The following is a 22,002-nucleotide window of genomic DNA, read 5'->3' as shown; positions in this document are numbered from 1 at the left end:
ACACCCCTTAGAGTGGGAGTCTGTAGGTCGGGGGGCCAGTCCCACGGATCTGCGTTTTTAATAAGCCCCCGGGTGACTCTGATGTGGGCGGTCACTGGACCACACTTCGAGAAATAATGAGTTTCAGGTTTTTCAAGACCCTCGGCAAATCAAGAGACGTGAAAATCCAGATTTGAAACAAAGATTGGGGGGTAATGGTTTGTTTTCTGGAAGGGCTCGGCTTAAATAGGCATTTCCCTTAGTGCTGTTAACATATGATTCCGTTCACACTCGGTGATTCAGCGACGCAGCCAGGACTTCATCTGTGGTGCTCAGGGCCAAGGCGGCATACCGCCACCTTTTTACAGAGCAGCGTTGACACCCATCTGCTCAAATAAATTAACGTTTCCATCTCAAATAACTCATTTGGCTGGATCATCAGGGTTACACGCCAACTCAAAGAGAGAGGGGAGGAGGCGATGCACGGGACGGGGAGGGGTGGGGGAGGCAGTTTGCAATGTATAAGTCGCAAGTAACACCGCTGCATTTTTGTCGCCAAAAGGGGGGGGGAGGTAGATGAATGTGGCTCGGGTGAGGTTCACGTGTCCCTGTTCCTGTCTCGGTTCTTGACTCCCACCGCCGCTTTGACAGGGCTGGGTCCCCCGATGGTTGCAGCAACCTGGGCCAGTATTCCCCGTGCAAAGACATCGACTTTGCGGGAGCGAGCTGGTGTGTGCACGTGTATGTGTATGTCTGCGGGGACGGTCAGGAGACGTGGACAGTAAGATCAAAGAGTTCTGCGACAGGGATGGAGTACGTAGTGGAGAGGGCAGGTGGTTTCTTTTTCTGTTTGCACAGAAAAGGTGCAAACACGCTACAGAGATCTCCTGTGGGGCCTTCCCCCAGCTTTCTCTACCGCCAACGGCTTACATAAGGATCAGAGGTGATCCACACCCAGAAACCGACATTGGTACGTGACCAGTGACTAAAATACAGGTTCTGTTCTGATTTCCTTCGCTTTTCCACTGGTGGCCTTTTCTTGGAGAGCAAGTACTTTCCACGCCACAGAGATCTGGGGAGGAATCCCAGTCTGCCACCCAAACTGTCCGGCCATGCTACCGTCTCTTCAAACCCCAGTTTCTCTTTTGTCAAAAGAGGGGGGTCACCACGTCTACCTGACAGGGCCTTTGCGATGATTACACGTGCAAGAACGTGTGCTCCAAGCCCAGCACTGCACGCACTGCACACAAGCAGCCACTGCTGTTGGCTTTTATTTTCCCTCCCTCTTTCAAAAGGAGCAGTGCTCCATCTTCAAGGACAAATGGGTATTTGCATAAATTCCTGTTGGGCCAGCTTGACTTATTCTCGGCTAGATCAAGTGGTGGGGAGATTAATTAGGAAACTCTTACAACGACCTGTGTAAGTGGAATCTGCACAGTGGCAGCAGAGAGGTAAGGAGAAGAAAGATTTAATAAACATTTCAAATACAGAATAAAAAGGAGCTGATGGATGTGGGGAGTGGAAGTGGGAGGAGCCAACAGTGAGCAAGTCACACTTTTGAATGACTCGTGTTCCCTTTGACCCAGATGAGCCAGAGGGAACCAGCTCTAGGGAGGAAAGAAGGCGAGAAGCCCTAATAACCCTCACAGGCACCTGTTGAGTGCCTGCCGCATGCCTGCCAGGCACTGTGCCTACTGATTTCCCAGCACGATGCCACTGGACTCACCTAAGAAACCAAGGAGACTGACAGAGAAATGAAGTCACTTGCCGGGGTACTTTGTGTGTAAGGGCTGAAGTCCAAGGTTCGCACAGGCAGGACCGGCTGTGGGATCTGTGGGGCTCCCTGCAAAGTGAAAATGGGACCTCCCTTGGTCAACATTTATTAAGAATTTCACGATGATCGATGATTGACAACAGCCTGACAGTAAACCAAGCAGAGGGGTGTCCTGAGGGTGTCCCAGGAAGCCTGCTTTGCTGCAGAGCATCTCAGCAAAGGCACAGAGGCAGACCCCGAGAAGGCTAGAGAAGACCGCTAAGGAAGAGGGTTGGCAATAGGCCTGTGCTGAGGGCCACACTCACTGCCAGCAGCAGGAGGGGGTGGTGGGTAGCAGGGAGGAGGAGGAGGAGGAGGGTGCAGTCAGAGCCTCAGGGAACGGGACAGAGCCACAGGGAGGGGGCAGAGCCTTGGGGAGCGGGTCAGAGCCACAGAGAACAGGACAGAGCCACAGAGAACGGGACAGAGCCACAGGGAGTGGGTCAGAGCCACAGAGAATGGGACAGAGCCACGGAGAACAGGACAGAGCCATGGAGCGGGTCAGAGCCAGGGGAAGGGGGTCAGGGCCACGGAGCGGGCGGAAGTCCTAGGAAAGAGGGTCAGGAACAGGAGGACGCAGGCACCCCTCTGTCTGCAGTTAGGACCCTGCTGTTGGCCTCGCAGCCCCGTTTCTCGGGAGCAAGGGGGCGAGGCCGGACAGTACGATGCAGTGGACTCGTGGAAGCGAGGCAACAGCAGAGCAGCCCTGGCCCTCTAATCTCCAGACGTCCTCCCACTGCCGAGATCGGAGGGCCAGCGTGTGTCAGCATGGAAGTGATTTTTTAAGAAGTCAAGTCGCTTAAAGACTGCTTCTCCCCTGGGTCCCCCGGCACTAAGAACTGCCTTGTCCTTCTGCCTTTTCTCCTCCCACTTAGCCTCACAATCGTTGGCTGAGCCTCTCCCTAAATTGTGGCCAGGGGACCGAGCTGAAAACGCCTCTGAGGATTCTTGCACAGCAACCACGAAAACCTCTTTTTGGAGGCTCAAATGTTTGCCGAGGCTTCAGCGTGGTCACGGGGGCTTGGATCTGGGAACGGGCTATGTTCCTTTGTTGGGACAATTGCAACCAGGAGGCACAGATCATCGTGGGCTGTTTATTTATAGATGTTGGCTGGGGCTGTTGGTCTCCTTCTGAAGAAAGATACCGAAAGAAAGAGGCAGCTCACAGCTCATACAGACCCGGCTTCACAAAAATAAACCTGCCTTCAGTTTCGCAGGCTTCTGTTTTTGGTACTATCCTCTGGAAGGGGTTTACTCCCTGTTTCCTTTTTAGTGCCATGGAGTCCCAGAGCCCCCAGACTACTGGGAGGCCCCCAGCTGGCCTCTCACTCAAGTACACAGATCTACCACCAACCCTGTCCCTGAACACCTACACTTTCCACGATTGGTTAATTCCTAAGTATAATGATCTGTGTTTCAGGAATTTTTACGTTTCTGAAATCTTAGGAATGAATGGTCCATTCCACAGCAAACGTTTAATTGAAAAACAAAAAACCCAGACTTCATATATATATAGTTCTTTCAGAGCAGTCTTAGGTTCACGGTAAAACTGAGTGGAAAGTACAGAGTCCCCATACGCCTCCCGCCACCCCCATACACAGCCTCCCCGACGGTCGGCATGGCTCGCCAGTGTGGGGCATCTCTTATAGTCGATGAGCCTGCACCCGTGTGTCGTCGCCCCAAAGACTATAGCTTACACTCAGGTTCTTGCTTGATGTTGTACATCCTATGGATTTGGACAAATGTGCAATGACGTGTATCTACCATTATCCACCTTATCATGTAGAACAGTTTCTCCGACCTAAAAATCCTCTGAGCTCCACCTATTCATCCTTCCCCCAACCCAACTACTGGCCACCGCTGATCTTTTTACTCTCTCTGTAAGTCTTTCCTTTTCCAGAATGTCCTATAGTTGGAGTTATACAGTACATACCCTTTTTAGAGAAAAGTTTAATGTTTAGTAAACTTTCTAAAAAAATTTAATTTACATTTAAAAATAAATTAATAGGGGGTACCTGAGTGGCTCAGTCGGTTGAGTGTCCCACTCTTGGTTTTGGCTCAGGTGGTGATGTCAGGGTCATGAGGTCGAGCTCAGTGTCAGGTCTGTGCTCAGCGGGAAGTCTGCTTGGTACTTTCTCTCCCCCTCCCCATGATCCTCCCCTTGTCTTTCCCCCGAATCTCATGCTAAAATAAATAAATAAATATTTTAAATAAATAAGTAAATAAACAAACAAAAGCATGCCTATTTTCGAAAAATCCAACTGTACGGAAGCCTATGCTATTTCCAGTGTGAACCAGTCTGTGTAGCTATGCTCTGCTCTGATAACAAACAAGCCCTGAAGTCTGAGTCATGACAAGCTCATCTCTCACTTACACAGTCTCATGTGAGACACTGGTGACTCCTCCAACCCCAGAATCACTATAACAAGGGAAGGCAGAGAAGACTCCCACATGCTTTTAAATAACCTCTGCCCAGCAGGGACACATAGGCATGCTCACTGCAGGGGTCAGGCCAGTCCTCAGCCCCACTGTAACCCACATGGAAATGAGGAAACAGAAATGAGCCTGTCTTTGCCACAAACAGCAAGTTACCTCCAGGCCCCAATCCCATTGTGCAGAGACACTGTACTCCTGTTAACTGCTCGTTTCGTATCGTTGCAGACAGTCCTCTAATAGATGCCTATTTATGTATATTGCTCATAACCTATTCTACTACATGCTAACACGAAATACGTAAAACTTCTTCTTTTGCAAAAATGGGACCATGCTTTGTATGCACTCTTGCAGTATGTTTTTGCATTTAACAGTATGTCTTGGACATCTATTCCAGTAGGGATGAGCTAAGATGCAATTTGATAATGAAATGATGACATTAAAGAGAGTGCTCTGTGGTGCCCTCTGCTCTGGCTGTGGGCTCCTGGGCCACAGAACAGCATCTCATCACCAGCACCATTCACTGGGACTTTGCTGGTTACCAGGCATGGTGCCAAGTGATTCACCCCACTCCCAACAATGCCACGAGGTCAATACCATTATTATCTCTCTCCAGTATTCAGACGATGTACCTGTCACTCAGGGAGGTGAAGAAACATACTACCCAAGGTCACACAGCTAGTAAATGTCAGGAGGGGATCTGTGGGACTCCTTGGGCTTGGTACATCATAGGTGCTACATAGTATTTACTGGATAGACGGCAGAGAAGTGCTCTTTGCGTGGAACCCCCCCAAACTATACAGAAATGGCTGTAGGCAGCAGCTATGATACTCATGGCCCATACCAGTCATCAAACTCTTACATATGACTTGTCCTGTGTTCATCGTCTGATGGTATTGCAGGTTCCTAAAAACCCGAACCATGTGTTTCCTACTAAGCCCCTCCAACTCCAACCAACACACAAGCATTGGCAGAGTTCTAGGTGTGTAGGAGGTACACAAGATGTAGTGCCCTTACTCAGGCTTCCCTTTCCACATCCTGTCTAGACATGCCAGTGGCCTCCCCCGCTCCCGGCCCCCTGCTCCCCTTTGCCCCCCAACCACAGACTGTTCTCCACCCAGTGCCTAGAGGGAGCCCCCGGAAGGGCCAGCAAGAGATCTCATGGTCTGGTGGGAACTCCCTGCTCCATGGTGGAAATCCTCAGTCCCCCTGGTGGTATGCCCCAAATGTGTGTGCCTACCCTGTCTCTGCACCTGTCCCCTCTGCCCACAGATGTCCTTCACTCTCCCAGTTCCCTGCTCAGATGCCTCTCTCCCAAGATCTTCCCCGGCCCCACCTTGAAGAGCACACCTTTGTTTCTCTGAGCCAGAGGCCCTCAATCTCAGCACTAGTGACATTTGGGGCGGGATGACTCTTTGAGGAGGGGCGGCTGTCCTGGGCCTTGTAGGATGTGGAGCAGCATCCCCAGGCTCCCCCCACCAGATCACAGTGGTGCACCCCTTCATCCACCCAATTGTACAACCAAAAATGTCTACAGACATCGCCAATGTTCTGGAGGGCAAAACCACCCCCATCGGGAACTCCTGCTCTAAGCGATTAGCATGTATACAGCGAGTTCCCCAAAAGAGGCGAAGAGGATAAATCTATTCCAAAAGACTACTAGAGCCTCTAAAGACGCATTTCTCTTGTGCCCTTCCAGAAACAACCCAGACCACAAACTCTAACAGTTTGTGGGAGCTCTAGAAGGGACTAGTCTTCTGCTAAACAGAATTAGACCTTCAGACTTTCTGGGATGTACTGGAGGGAAAGCTCAGGCCTTCTTTTTGCTTCCTCGCCAAGGAAGGGGAAATGGATGCAGGAAATGATGGTCATTTTTCATTGCGGCATCTGAGAATGCCTACCTGGAGTTCCTCAGACACTAGGTACTGGCTGCTGAGAGGAGCAGCTGGCTGAGAGGCGGGAAGCTGCTGGCTAGCTTGAAACTCTTTCCGGGTCTGCTCCAGAGTAAGTGGGGCTGATGGGCGCTTGTCTCCGTATATATAACTATCCCAGGACTGTGGCTAAGAACACAAGTTCAGAAGGAGCTTATGAGTGGGAAATACATGCTATAAATGGTGACAGTTGAGCCAAAAGCAACAAAATGCATTCATCTGGGATACCTGCCACCCTGGGATTTCTGGCTTCGACTGAACAATCCAAGCCCGAGCTTCAGAACTTGTCATTCTTCCACGGCCATGACCCCAAGGCAGGACATGCCATAAACCAACCAGGAAGCCCCTACATGTGCTCTCAGTTGGGGGCTGGCTGGTCTAAGATGCACATTCAGCCCCCAAAAGGGAAGCGTGGTAACTATTTTACTTTGGGGGATGATTTTCAGATTCACTCATTCAAACATTCTTCAAATGCCATTGGGGTCCTTCCAACATTCTTGGTGGTGTACGATCTAGTGGTTAAGGGTGTCACTGGCTCTGAAAACAGACAGCTCACTTCAATGCCAACTTTGCCACTCGTGAGCTGTGTGACCTCAGGAAAGTTACTTAACTTCTCTGAGCCTAAGTTTACTCATATGCAAAACAGGAATAAAAAAAAAAAAAACCTACTCCTGAGGCAGCAATGATTAAATGAGATCATGCATGTGAAGTGCTTAGCAGAGTAGCATCAAATGGGAAGAAGATACTGTTACATTATTATTATTATCATTACTCTGTATTGAGAAAAATTTAGATAGCTCTGTAAACCTTGGACACAGTACAAAGGGATGGTGGTAAACAACAAGACCATTTGGTAGGTGGAACAGTATCATTTCTGACTACGGGAGTATGGAGAAGCATAAATGTTAGGCAGACAGTATTTGTGATAATTCAGCCCGAGACATTCACTTTACAAGTAGGGAAGTAAAGATCAAGCATGCGGATGTGGGGTGAAGTGACTTGTCCAGAGTCGCAGAGAAAGTTAAGGGCAGGCCTGGGCCAGAGCTCAGGCTTCCTGCCACCCAGAGGCCGCTCTTCCATTGCCTTATCTATCATTGATGAGTGGACAGAAGGGAAGTACCTCCTCCCTCAATGTAAACCATGGTCCATGGTCACAGACAGATGTTCCAAAAACGTTGCTGGTGGAAAATTTGAGTTGATGTATAGTATTTTTAAGGAATGTTTCCATAGAGATGCACAAATAACTGGAAACAATAATCTCTTGTATAGACGGAAAAGAGCCATTCATCTGAATGGGACGCGTAGGGGGAGGAGTGGGGTGGGTCCAGTATTCTGGAGTGGTGGACGGAGAGGCCAGGCTGGGATGTAGGAGATCTGGGATTAAAAGCCGGCATTTCCACAAGTGGGGGCTGGAGTCTTTGACAGTCCTGTACAGCGATGACACCAGCCCCGCGCATCTTCGTTGAACAGACACGGACGGGGGCCCTTTCTGGAGGCTGGGCTCTGGTTATCATGTGGTCTCTCAGAAAGCATTTCCGCCTGTATGAGTTTCCTCTTGCTGCCCTACCAAATGACCACAAACCTAGTGGCTTACAACAATACGAGCTTATTATCCTACTGTTCTGGAGGCCAGAAGTCTAAAATCAAGAAGTCTGCAGGGCTGGTTGCTTCTGGAGACTTCAAGAGGAGGTGACTATTGGTTTCGTTGACTTTCTCCACTTCTAGAGGCTGCCCGCATTCCTCAGCCTGTGGCCCCTTCCTAGAATCACTAGGACCTCTTGTTTCTGTTGTCACATCTCCTGCGATTGACAACAGCCCAGGTGCAGACGTGTGCTAGCTGGGGAGCTGCTGGAAAGGTATTTAACTTCTCTGAGCCTGCTTCCTCATCAAAAAGACGGTGTGATGGGAGCGCGTCAAATGAGGTATGTAAATGCTGAGCAGTGTGCCTGGCACATGGAAGGACCAAGAAAGGACAGCAATGCTTATCGTTATCAGCATCATTATCCTCTGACACTTACTTCCATGACCTCCTTCTGGGGAAACAGAGGGAGAGGTGTGACGTCTGCCTGGGGTGTCAGGAAAGACTTTTCAGAAGCTGTGGCCCCTGAGCTGGCCCTGATGGGATGACTCTGAAGGAATCTGACCAACAAAGGGAAGAAGGGGGTTCTGGACAGAGGAGACTGCACAATGAGAGCGTGTCAGAAAAGCATATGGGGCATTTGTAGAATTGGGAAGGGTCCAGGCCAGGAGGTGGAGGGATGGATAAGGGCTCAGTTAGCTCTTTGGAATCAGACAGGCTATGGGTTTGAGTCCCACAGGCTCGAGATCCGTGACCTGGGGCCTCTCGTTTGTCTCCTTGTTCCTCCTTCATAAAAAGTGGATGGTGGGCAGCCCGGGTGGCTCAGCAGTTTAGTGCCGCCTTCAGCCCAGGGCGTGATCCTGGAGACCCGGGATTGAGTCCCACATCAGGCTCCCTGCATGGAGCCTGCTTCTCTCTCTGCCTGTGTCTCTCCTCTCTCTCTCTCTCTTGTTCTGTGTGTCTCTCATGAATGAATAAATAAAATCTTAAAAAAAAAAAAGTGGATGGTTACCAGCGTCTGCCTCCCAAGGTTGTAGCAATGAAAGGTCATTATGATTCGGGAGAGGGTGGAGACACCCCTTAGAAAGAGCTTTGCAGACCTGGCCCAGGAGTTTGGATTCTCCGGAATCCCCTCTCTCCCTGCCTGCCCTTCACACGCTCCATCTCTTTATCCAACAGGAAGTCTGAGCCCTGACCTTCCTCCTCTGAAGTTTCTCCCACTATTCTCCTGAACTTAAAAATAATAGATGTCATATAGGTGGAAAAGATGTTATGAGACCTCTGCTCGTCTATAAAATGTGGGCAATGACAGACTGACCTTAGATGGCTGCTCTGAGAATCAGATAATGTGCAGAAGGTGTTGGCTATTATATTGTAGGATATTAATAGCTTAGGCCCCAGAGTCGGACAGGTTGAGCCCAAATTCTGGCTGTGTCAGTCACTAATTCACCAATAACTATAGGCAAATGACTTCCCTCTCTTGGTGATAATTCCTCATCTGCCAAAAAAAAGGGGGGGCGGATAATGCCAACCACAGACGTCCTTTTGGGGGGTACTAAGAGAATGTCTAGAATATACTCATTAATTATGATGATACTCTTTCCATTTACATATGAGGAAAGTAAGGCTCAGAGAGGGAAAGTGCCTTGCCCAAGGTCACACAGCAAGTTGGTGGCAATCCATCACACAGGCAGCTTCCTGTAGGATCAGAGGTAATTTCCTGGCATGAGTTCCAGGAACTAGAACCTGAGACTGCGCAAAGCGCTCCTCCTTTGGAGTCTGTTTTCCTGTGTGAAGGGCAAGGCGGCAGCCCCCACTAGCAGCCCCCAAATCCGCCTTGGTGGCCGCTGCATCCCAGGATTGTGCAGCTCTGCCTGCTGAGGAATCAGATGGCACCAGCAGACGGTCTCTCCATGCTACTGGAGCCTGCATCACTCCCATCATTTATTTTGGACAGGACACAAGACGACATACCAAAGGAATCAGCTGCTGGTCAGAGGAAACAGCTAAGGGGCCAGGACTCCTCCAGGGGCTTCTAGGAGCAGAGTAAACACCCCGTGAGGATCCCAAGTCGGCTCCTCCGTCTTAATCCAACTGTGTGAACTGAAATTGTGTGAATTCAAAGATATAAGAGGCCAACTGTTTTCTTGGTATAAAGCTGTTTAACTAACATAAAGTTAGTGATGTCGACATTTGTTTTACTGGAGGTAAAGTTAAGACTGGAGCGTCTCAAGCAGCAGGTAAGGCCACTGAGAAAGTCAGGACTCCTGGCTCCCCGCATTCAAATAAGCCAAAGGATCACCTTAAACACATCTACTCAGGGTTTTATTTTTCCGTAATTGAGCTTTTCAGACCTCTCTGGACTAGATGCTGGTGTGAATAAAGCCTTCCTTTGCTCAAGGCACAACATAAACACCCCCTAATGTCTAGACAATGAACCCGCAAGATTCCAACTATTATTCAAGCCTACAGGCACTACTGCAAGGAAGAGATGGTGGCCACTAACCCGCTTTAACAGCAAGAGTGCTCGGGAGGGAGCGGCAGGAAGGCCCGCAGACGTCAGAGTTGGTGGGCTTCCATTCTGGGCGCGAGTGACCAGGTCAGGGATGGGCTGATACTGACCTTTTCCTTGGCAGGTAAAGCACCACGGAAAGAATGACTTCACGGTCAGGAGCCCAGGAGTCAGATCCCAGCTGCACATCCAAGTCTGTCCTCAGTTTCCCTAACAGGCATCTCCAGGAGCCTCCAAGTTTTTGTTTTGTTTAAAAATTTTATTTATTTATTAGAGAGAAAGAGAGAGAGAGCACGTGCGAGAGAGCAGGAGCAGGGTGGGGGTGGAAGGCAGAAGGAGAGGGAGAAACAGACTTCCTGCTGCGCAGAGTCCTACGTGGGGCTCGATCCCAGGACTCCAGGATCAGGACACAAGCTGAAGGCAGACACTTAACCGACTGAGCCACCCCAGCGCCCCTGGACTTTAGTTTTTAGAGTAGACTTTGGTTCACAGCAGTGCTGAGCAGAAGGTACAGAGAGTTCCCAGGTAATACCTCGTTCTCTCCCACACACAGAGCCTCCTTCACTATCAACGTCCCTCACCAGATGGTACCTTTGTTACAGCCGTGAACCTACTCTGACACACTGTTATCACCCGCAGTCTATCCTGAGCATTTGGGTTCACTCTTGGTGGTTGGTGTGTGTCCTCTGGGTTTGGACAAATGCATAATGACATGCGAGTACCATCATGATGGTACCATATGGAATGGGTTCAGCGCCCTAAGAGTCCTCTGGGCTTTGCCCCTTCATCCCACCCCCACCCATCCCCTGGCCACCACTGATCTACTCTTTACTCTCTGCATAGTTCTGCTTTTTCCACAATGCCCTGTAGTTGGAATCCTACAGCACGAAGCCTTTTCAGGTTGGCCTCTCTCACTTAGTCAAATGCATTGAAGCTTTTTCCACGTCTTCTCACGGCTTGATAGCCCACTTCCTTTTAGCGATGAATACTCTTCCATTGTGTGGATGGACCACGGGTTATTTATCCATTCCCCTACTGAAGGGCATCTTGGTTGCTTCCAAGCTTTGACAATTATGAATAAAGCTGCTATAAACATCCACGTGCAGGCTTTTTGTGTGGACACAAGTTTTTAGCTCTCCAAGTTTCAGACTGAACCAGCTGTGTCTCTGTCATAGAATATCGTTCTGACAGTTTGTAGTCTACAGGGGAGGCCGAAGGAATCTACTCTGGTTGTGGAGGTCACATTGGCTGCTGGAATCGTGTAGCGCAGGATACCAGGGGGACGGCTGAAGCGGAGGTCAGATGGAATGAATTGTCTTTATGCCTCTGGGAAATAGCAACCTTCTGTTCCACCAGTTTTTCATAGCAAAATCCAAAGGTTATCAAGGAACCCCCCACTTCCAATCAATTACTATTGTTAGGTGAATAACAATAGAATTGCCCTCCACTTCAGCCTGTCTGGGATTCAAAAGTGCTTTCTGAATGCTAATCCATTCATCTTCCCAGTAACCCTGGAAGCGTTCCATTAGGCAAAATCTGTATTATTTTTAATACAAAACAAGACAAAATGTGTAGTGCCGTACTCTTGATGGAAAAAAATAATCAAGCTATGATCCGAATAGAATAATGGAGAGAAAATGCTCGAGGTGGTCTGAGCTCACAGGGACAGTCTGAGTAACTCCCACACCTAAGTGGTGCACCCAAACCTCTGCTGTGATGGGAGGCGTTGCTTTTGTAGGGTCACAGCCTGGGAAACACCTTTCTGACAGCCAGAGTACCACGGGGCCCTGGGAAGCTCTTTGGTTCACTGAGCTTGAGTCTCCTGAAATAATATTATTTTATTATTCTTGGCTACACAGCTGGCTTACTTACTGGGTGACTTTAGGGAATCACATAACTTGTCTGCTTGCCTGGCTCATAAATGGGTTCATTGTATTTACCCAGCTTAGGGAGCACCCACCTCCTGACCAGCCATTGCCAACTGGTGCCTGATTTTTCAAACAGCAAACGAACATCCAGGCTCAGGGGCCTGGGCTAAATGCATGACCTTCTGAGCCAGAAAGACCTGAGCTCAAATCCCAGCTCTGCCACTTGATGGCTGTGTGACCTTGGGTAAGTCAACCAACCTCTCTGAGCCTCTATTTCCTGTTCCATGAACTGGAAAAACCTAGTCTCTTAAGGTCGTTATAAGGACTAAATGAAGCATCTGATGTTTAGCAAGTGCTTAATAGAGGGCAGCTATAATGAGAGCCCATCATTTCCCATCAGGAAATGCAAAGTTTCCAAAACGTGTGGTTAGGCGTACCACTTAAGGGAAACAAGGAGAGAATTTTGGTGTGTACCTTAAAAAATTTCAATGTATGGAATCAAGAATAAATAGAAGAGGCATACCAAACGTGCTATTTTATGACTATGGCTGATTAGAATGGGGTGAAGTTTTTAGAAGGCAAGTCAAGGAAGGAACTTGACCTTGCGACGCCTTGATCTTAGCCCGGTGAAACTGATGTTGGATTTCCACCCTCCAGGACAGTGAGAGAGTAAGGTCGTGGTGCCTTAAAGCCACTTAGTGGCTAAGCAGCCATGGGATGAATACACCCCTCCGGTTAGCAATTGCTCTTCCGGGACTTCGCGCGCCAGATGCAGGTACACGGTGATCATGTCTGGGGTTATTCATGGTATCCGCAGGCCTGCCGTCCTGTCATCGTACAGGCTCAGGCCGTGTTCTCATGCTGTTGGGGGCCCCCGAGTCAAACCAAGGCACGCCTTGTCTTTCCTGCTCCACAGAAGCTGGTTGGGCGATGCCTCTTCCCATGCACGTTCCCTCTGCCGACCCCACATCCAGCATTTAAATTCCAGGCAGATCCCCACTGGAGGAGATTTCCAGCGGATGCCCCCGGGGTCAAGCACCAGGGAACTCCCTAACTGCGAACCCCTGAGAAGCCCACAGGGTGAGCCCAAACGGAACTCTTCTCTTCAACAAACACAATACACTCAGTTCTTTGTCTTCACCGCAGAACCAGTCTTTTTCCTGACACGTGAGAAATACTCCTGCATGATGTATTAAAATCCCTCATAGAGGGAGTAAGAGGAAGGTAAAATAAATGTATTTCCATGACTTCAAGTACAAATCCCTGTGCAATCCTCAGAGCCGGGTTAGAGCTATTTTAAAACTAATGTTGTGCATGAGACGAACCCACTCGATTGAAAAATCTTCTGTTACTGGGTAGAGATGGGCGAGAAATCAGTGCTGCGGCTCTCGGAGTGCTTGATTGTGGTTATAAACATTACCGGCTGCATCAGCAAAGCTGCTGAGAGTCGGCCGTAAACCTTTTGCCGGGGGGACTCAGGAGGCAGGGCTGACAAGGCAAGTTCAAAACCTGAGCCCGTTTCACTCCGAGCCTTCCCGGGCTGCTAAAAATACCCAGGGATCTGCTGGAGGCAGGAGCAGGCATGGGAAACCTTTCTTCCCTCTGCCTCCCGGTCCTCTGAGAGAAAACGGGGCCAGATAAGGAGGTGGGGATGGTGGGGCAGGAGGTGAATTCAACAAACGCTAGCAACAGTGGTTCCTGCCAGACCCAGCGTTGTGTGCAGGGATGCAGAGGTGTTTCCCCTGTGTCGAACAGGCTTACGTGAGAGGTGAGGGCATAGAGTGGGCTTTAGAGCCAGAGAGGTCTGAGTTCGGATCCCGGCTCTGCTACTGATACTCATTTGTATGATCTTGTGCCCAAAGCGTGGGGCTTTATAAACCTCAGTTTTCCCATCTGTAAAGTGGAGCTAATAATACCAATGGATGGAGACAAACCAAAAGCCAGACTCTTAACTACAGAAAACAGATTGTTACCAGGGAAGATGGGTTGGGAGATGAGTGAAATAGGGGATGGAAATTAAGAGGACACTAATCTTTTTTGTTATTATCATTTTTTTATTTTTAAAACATCTTTAAAAAGATTTATTTATGAGAGACACACAGAGAGAGGTAGAGACACAGGCAGAGGGAGAAGCAGCCTACCTGCAGGGAGCCCGATATGGGACTCGATGTAGGACCCCAGGATCACAACCTGAGCCAAAGGCAGATACTCAACCACTGAGTCACCCAGGTGCCCCTAATTTTTAAAAATTTTATTTCAATTCAATTTGCCAACATATATTATAACACCCAGTACTCATCATGTACCTTCAAAGAGGACACTAATCTTGATTTTTAAAAATGATAATAATAATACCAATGTGTGGTCTGCAAGCATTTGAGATAATGCACAGCAAGCCCCCGGCACAGAGCAGCCCCACACATATGGCAGCTGCTATGATCGGTAGAGCAGCGTAGCCGAGAAAGATCCCTAAAGGCAAACAGAAATCAACCAGGGGGGAAAAGCATACACAGTCCCAGGGCTGGCTACCTTGGACAGTGAGTGTAAGAAAAACTCTCAGGAAGGAAAAACTCCTGCTAAGACTTCAATTTCTAGTCCACAGAAATCTGTCGTGTGCTTCCAAAGCCAGAGAAGTGCTAGATTCCTTCAAGCCGGCCCAGATTTGCCTGGGCTTTGTCCTTGCTTTGCAGCACCATTGCAATATTCATCCATCCGGTGTCTGCACGATTGAACGGCGTCCTTCCCTCTGTGACACCCAGGTAACTGGGAAATGGCAGGTGTGTGATAAATGCTCAGAGGGTTTGGGTGGAGTGAAGAATGTGCCGGGTAGAGAAGGCAGGTGGGTGCCCAGGGATGGGGCATGTGTATCCGTCGCAGTTCTGTCAGGGAGGCTGGGCCACCGTGCACCCATGCACCCATCCACATGCTCCTACAGAGAAATCTGACCTTCCGCAATTGGGGGAGCCAGTGAGCAGCCGCTGTATCTGATGCAGGAGCTTAAAGTCCTCAGGGCAGGCGTTAGGAAGGCTAAGAAGGATGTTAACCTGGGATCAACTGGTGTGTTGCAATTCAGTTCTGACACGAACCACCTGGAGTTAGCATCTAGCCCTGCAGGTTTAAGGGCACAGTCCCCAAGAAGATGGCCCTCCACTTCAGACGCCAGCCACACATGGGGGTCCCAGGCCACCTGCGTCTCTGACCAAACCGAGGGGGCTCCCACAACTCATTTAGATTCAGTAACTCACTAGAATAACCCATAAAGCTCAGCAAAGTGCTGTATCTACGATTGCAGTGTATTGCAAAGGACACACTAGATCGGGAGCAGACAAAGGGAAAGACACATATGGTCCCAACCATGAAGCTTCCATGCTCTCTCCCCATGGGTCCAAGGCCTCATCCATTTGTTCTGCCATCACTGTGAATCCCGGCACATCAGTGTGGCCGCCATCTAAGAACTTCAGGGCTTTGGGGTACAGAGTTTGTCTTGTTTTTTTTTTTTTAATAAATTTTATTTATTTATTTATTCAGAGAGAGAGGCAAAGACACAGGCAGAGGGAGAAGCAGGCTCCATGCAGGGAGCCCGACATGGGATTCGATCCTGGGTCTCCAGGATCACACCCCAGGCTGTAGGCGTTGCTAAACCACTGCACTACCAGGGCTGCCCTGGGGTGCAGAGTTTTGACTGGGATTTCATCACATAGGCATGATAAACTGGAACATCAGCCACATAATTCAACTCAGTCTCAGCCCCAAGCCCTCCCCAGAGGTCAGGCAGGCTCAAAGTTCCAGCGTGCTCACCATGCAGCTGGTCTCTCTAGTTGACCAGTCCCATCCTGGCTAGATGGCTCCACCCCGAGTCCCCTCATTGATGACTGATCCAAGCAGCACATGAGATAACAGGGACACTTCTATTATGTGGTAAAGTTCAAGGATTTTGATCTCAGTCCCGAGAACCAGAGATGAAAACAGAGGTAAAGTAGAGGAGGTCCAGAACATGCTGGAACAGCATGGGGATGGTCTGAAAACCATGACTGTTCTTGTTGCCTCTGGTATTAGTGGTGTGGGCATCCTGAGGAAGCAGGGCCCTTCATGACAGAGCTGAAGACATACCCCTGGCCCAGGAGGTGATGTTGCTGGAGGAGGACCCAGGAGGAGCTGGGGCAGTTGCAAGGCCTGGCCCCTGCTTCAAGCTAACGAGGTGAGCCAGCACATGAGTGTGAGCTGCAAAACAGCTAACTGCACCACTTCTACCTCCCAGGCTTCCTGGGGCCTCTCTGGTGGCCACTTTCATCAGAAACATACAGGGGAGGGAACTCTCAGCCAAGATGACAGGTGATGAAGCCACGGTAAATGTGTGGGAACAGTGAGAAGCCAACAATAAAGCAACGCCAACCCCAATGGCAGTGGTGGAGAGCACTGATCTCCATGGTGTGAATTAAGGAGTGATAAGAAAGATGTTTCTAGAACAACCGTGGGGCCCCACTACTCTGGAATAACCCTGCCTGGTCCTTTGGTCTTTTTAAAGAATGCAGGCACCCTGGGAGGAGAAGCCATCTAGACACAAACCACGGAGATTGGGGGTTTTCTGGCCCTTCCTCCACATCTAACTTGGTTTCTCATCCTTGCTTGACTCCAACTCCCAAGGCAGCAACGCAGGCTTTGATGGCTCATGGTCAATAGAATCGAGCTATTTTTTGGACTGTCTCTATATGAGCCAAAGGCAAACCCAGAAGCCTTTGGGTTGATGGCTCTGCATCTTCCTCACAGAATCTGCCCATCATCCCCATTAAGAGCTGGTATAGGCCGGCCAGGTGCAGCAGAGAGTCCTGCTTTCTGCAGGTGCCTGGGAAGGATGGGGCCTCTCCCACCACCTCCCTCAGCCTCTGCCTCTCAGCCATTTCACAGCCTGTTAGCACTTCCGTCAGAAAGGAGAGCAAACTCAAAATAGCCCATTTAGAGGAAAGGATAGAGGGGTATGGGAGACAGGGAATTGAAATGACTCCTGTTTATCACGCTCTTTTAGTTACTCATTCCCTGCATACCTGGGAATAATTAAGATGTAATTATGTAAGATGTCAATGCAGAGGAATCTGTGGGTAACTGATAAGTTAGGAACAGGTAGGTAGATCCTACATAGCCTCAGTTTCCCAGGAATTGTTTATTTTCAAAATTCCCTTCTGTTGCTTGGTGAAATGTCTTTTTTTTCCTTAGGAAAAAAAAAATAGGGTCACAATATCTATAGACTGGAAGCCAACAATTCAGCAGTCATCTTGATTCTTCTCTCCCACTGCCCCCATATCCAAGCCATTGGAGAGTCCTAGCTTACAGGTTCTGCCTCCAGGTCACACCTCAAGCCTTGTGGCTCCTTCTGTGTTTCCACAGCACTGCTAGTCCAAACTCCATCAGCTCTTGCTCACAGTATTATAATGGCTTCCCAACTGGTTCCATGCATGCTTCCCCTGCTAACCAGTCTTGGAACAGGACATATTCTTGGCTGCCTTCTTGGAATAAAGAATTTCCATCATACGAGCCTACATCCTCAATGTTTTAGAAGTCTGGGTGCAAATTCCCAGGCTCTCTGTGGGCCCAGGGCCCAATACACTGGCCCTTCCCCATGTGCTGATCTAGAAGGTCTGCTTTCATTGGGGCAGGTGGCAGCAGAGACTCCTGACTGCCTGTGGCCCCAAGAGCAGAGGCAGTGGCCCACAGGTTGCCAAGCTAAGATGGGACAGCAGGTGCTGGGGCAGCAGCAGTAGTGGGAAGCTGCGCTCTTGGCCTCCATTCGGGGGCGGCTGAGGGGTTTGGGCATCAGGCACCTTTATAGGCACTGTTTTGGAAGCAAAAATCCAAGTCTGGTTCTCTCCAGTAACTTTGTGAGTGACTTCATATCCTTAAATAAATAAATCCCTCTTCGGCTTAAACTAGCCAGAGGAGATTCCATTGTTTACCCCAAGACCTGACACAGCCTCTTCCATCTGTTCTCCTGTCAGTGGTCCAAAGGATCTCTTAAAAACTAAAGTCATGGGCAGCCCGGGTGGCTCAGCGGTTTAGCGCCACCTTCGGCCCAGGGCATGATCCTGGAGACCCGGGATCAAGTCCCACGTCGGGCTCCCTGCATGGAGCCTGCTTCTCCCTCTGCCTGTGTCTCTACCTCTCTCTCTCTCTCTCTCTCTCTCTGTCCCTCAAGGATAAATAAATAAAATCTTTTAAAAAATTAAAAAAAAAAAAACTAAAGTCACATTGCACCACTTGCCCCCTCTACAAGGCCATGTGCAGGGGGGACCCTGCTCAGCTCTCCATGCTCGGCTCTAAGACAAGCCCTTCCTCATCTCCAGACAGTGTCCCAGCTATTTCTTCTGCCCGGCAAGGTTTCCCTTCAGCCCTACACATACCCGACCCCTGGATCCCAGCTTTGAGGTCGCCTCTTTGGGAAGGCTTGCCTGGACACCACCCTGCAGCCCAAAGCACATCCCCTCATCATGCTCCAACCTACCATACCATTTATTTCCTAGGACACACCCTAGTCTGTGCTCATTTCACTGGATTACTTGTGAATTCTTTATTGACCATCTCCCTCACTAGATTATAGACTCTCTGAAGGCAGAGCTCATGTTTCCCCAGATCTAGCACAATGCCTGATCCATTGTAATAACTCAATAGAGCTTAGTTGAATGAATGGATTATAATGAGAGTTAGTATTCATTATGTGCTAGAACTCTTTTAAGTGCTATATATGCATATTAGCTCACTGGATCCTCACAACCACCCTCTTCTCCCTATTTTACAGATGAGAAGACAAGGACATAAAGGTTAAGTAATTTGCTCAAGGGCACACAGCTAATAAATGAGAGAGTGGTACCCAGATGGTCTAGCTTGAGAATCCATGGTTTCAAGTAGAGTTGCCTTGAAGGGAGGGAAGAAGGAAGGAAGGAAGGAAGGAAGGAAGGAAGGAAGGAAGGAAGGAAGGAAGGAAGGAAGGAAGGAAGGAAGGAAGGAAGGAAGGAAGGAAGGAAATGAGAGAGAGAGGGTGACAGATAATGAGTGGAAAATACTATATAAATCCAGTATTTCCAGAAGCAGGATGATCTCTAGAGATTCCTTTGAGTCCTAGGACTCTGCTATTTAGTTGGGCAGAAGCTGGCTGGGGCTGCCGTACATAATGAGAATTTGCACTCATGGAGCACTTGGGTATTTTACCAACCCCCCTGCCAGATACTGGTAAATATTAGTACATCCATGTCTCACAAGGAAATTACGGGTTTCAAACTCTGAGTCATGGATCTTTCACTGTGTGCTGAATCACAGAACCTCCTGTGGAACTCAGAGATCCCCAGGGGAAGAGAAGTTTGAGCTCATCAATTTAAACCCAGTGACTGGGCTGGTCGATAGGTCTAGACTTCAGCTATGGACAGCCCTCAGAGGTGCCTCTTGTCACACCCTGGACGCAGTGAAATGCAGGCAACTGCCCCAGCCCAAACACTTTTTGGACTGAATGTTGAACAAGCCCAAGCGCAGTTTTCACTAGCAATGGTAGAAAATATCAAAACATCATCAGATTACCTTCTGAATAGCAGACTCTCCGTGTTTGGGTCCCTTCTGAGTATCTAGAACCATCATGCGGAGATACGGTGGAGACCACAGTTATACTCTCTCCAGGCCATTGACGAAGGAACGAGTGAAATATGACACTGGCCAGAAGACTTGCGACTTCACGGTTTTGAAGATGAACAAAGCATCTGTACAAAAATATGGACGGTGGTTTTCACAAGAGCTGCGATTCAAAACCATCTCTGCTTTGCTCTTGATATTTATGGTCTCTGGATATTTATATCCCCTTTATATTTTTCTGCATTTTTGGACTTTGTTGGTATTCTTTGTTGGGGAGCACATTCTAGTGGCTTTCATAGTTGTGAAAAAAAATAATAAACCTAATTTCAAACAAGTAATCAGAGGAAAGTTTTAATGACTAAACTGGGCATCCATCAATGAGGCAATCTGGCCATACAGGGAGCTCTGCAGAGCCCTGAAGTTGAAAGGTGGGATGGGGGGCATTCAGAACACTGCTGAATAAAGAGCAGGGGGGCTCGGGCAGATGCCTGCAGACCGAAGAACCTGGGGGGCTCAGAGCCCAGGCAGGGCATGAAGCCCTCCCATCGGTAGCCCTGAAAATCCCGTGCCCTGGAAAATCCTCAGTCCAGGGCACGCAAGGACAGTTGGTTACTGCACCAGGGACATTGAGAGACAGCAAACCTAAGAGGCAGCTGTTGCCACCCTATGACTTTGATCTTGTCACCTTTGTGGACATTCAGAACTCCTTAGAGAAGCAGCTCGTCCAGGGGGCCTGGCCTCTCCCAGTGCCCGAGAGGCCCCTTTCATTTCCTGAGAGATGACTTGATTCTCCACTTGTTTTCACAGTGGGCTCTTTAAAGCCTCAGCTGTTCCAGGGAGAGTAAATAGGTTTTAAAATTAATTATCAATTAAAGGGAGGTTAATTGGCACCAGGCTAGTCATCTATTTTGTCTGTAACTGAGGCAGCCCACCCCACCCCCTCCCTGGAACCCGAAGACCCGCACCGGGGCCGGTGAACCCCGGCAGCGGAGGCTGTTCACGTGTGACCAGTGGGTGAATGGAAATAAATCTCGGGGTTGACGTGGTCCCCTTCCCCTGTTGGAAGGTGACTTCTATGGGTTTTTTTGATTTTCCAGTTCATCGACATGTAAGCCAGGCTTCTAGGTGGGCTTACCAAAGAAAAAAGAAAAAAGTGGCTTGCAAATATATTTATTGGCATAAAGATTTTTCACCAGTCCCATTGCACTTAGGGAAATTACCACGATACAGTAAATGAGAGGAGCAAGGCCCTAAAGGAATAGCACACTCCTCACCGGGTGGGTATTTTCCCCTGTAATTGACGTCTTGCGCATCCTCTTCTGTCCTGATTTCATTCAAACTCAGTCTGATTTCTTCTAAACTCTTGAGAGGTGATCCTGTGTCTTCCTCGCTCCTATTGGGAGGCACAGGATCCCTTCAGGAGGGGAAAAGGCTGTGGTTTGTGTTAATGATCCATTGCTGCATTCATCATCTGACCTCATCGTTAATGAATATTTATAGAGAGCTGGTTGGGAGCATTTGCAAATTGAGCTCAGACCAGACAGGTGAGCACTTGCAAGCAAGACAATGACATCACCGGTGTTGGGATGTGCACACATATTAAAATGGTTCAGATTACAAACAGGACCCAAGGGGAGAGGGACCAGCTCTTTTGCACATTCTGTCACCAACCCAGAATTCCTTAAAATGGAGAAAACAGGACTTGAAAAAGCCATGCGTCATTTGGGTGTTCTGGGAATATCAACTGATGATATGAAACACAGCGACTCCCTGGAGAGTACGGGAGTACGTGTTGCATAAGGGATGCTGGTGCCAGGCAAAAATGCACCTGGGAACTGCTCTAGAGGCGTGGCCGTGCTCCCTCCCTGCTCTCTCACCTTCTACCTCTCTGCCAGGCTAGGAAGGCTAGGACCTGCGCACCAGGGCTGGTGGGTGGTTGCATGGGGAAGTCTCTCTCAGCCACTGTGTCAGGCACAGGAGGCTGGTGTGAGCCCCACTGAGCAGAGGGGGAGAGGGTCTAGGTGGTTTGGGGAGGGGAGCGGCTCAATGGAGAGAAGGAAAGCCAAGCTCGTTGCCTGACTCCAGGGCTGCAGTTCTGCCCACGGCTATCCGGCTATCCGTGGTGGGTGTCTACTGTGGTTTCTCTCTCTCCACCCTTAATCCTCCCTTCGCCTCTCCTCCCTCTCCTCTTCCTTGTACCCCTTAAACTGGATTTTTCAATCATGGCACTACTGACGCTTAAGGCAGGTACCTTTTTGTCATGAGAGGGCTGTCCTGTG

The 22,002-nt window shown here is 49.2% G+C and overlaps 2 long non-coding RNA genes across 3 annotated transcripts; both read left to right on the top strand.

The window, feature by feature from the left end:
• Positions 1 to 7,514: 7,514 nt before the first annotated feature.
• On the top strand, positions 7,515 to 14,234 carry LOC121475854. 2 transcript variants are annotated; one of them, XR_005983817.1, is made up of 3 exons: positions 7,515 to 8,078; positions 12,773 to 12,890; positions 13,104 to 14,234. It is a non-coding gene; the product is annotated as an uncharacterized LOC121475854 (long non-coding RNA). The 2 variants fall into 2 exon arrangements; XR_005983816.1 differs by having other exon boundaries at positions 13,032 to 14,234.
• Positions 14,235 to 14,369: 135 nt separating this feature from the next.
• On the top strand, positions 14,370 to 20,037 carry LOC121475855. Its single transcript, XR_005983818.1, has 3 exons — positions 14,370 to 14,874; positions 16,172 to 16,313; positions 18,903 to 20,037. It is a non-coding gene; the product is annotated as an uncharacterized LOC121475855 (long non-coding RNA).
• The last annotated feature ends 1,965 nt before the right edge of the window (positions 20,038 to 22,002 follow it).

This window comes from Vulpes lagopus, chromosome 14 (assembly GCF_018345385.1).
Source record: "Vulpes lagopus strain Blue_001 chromosome 14, ASM1834538v1, whole genome shotgun sequence".
In the NCBI taxonomy this organism is placed as follows: domain Eukaryota; kingdom Metazoa; phylum Chordata; class Mammalia; order Carnivora; family Canidae; genus Vulpes; species Vulpes lagopus.
Note: the sequence above shows the minus strand (reverse complement) of the source record. Positions and strands in the feature narration are given on the sequence as shown.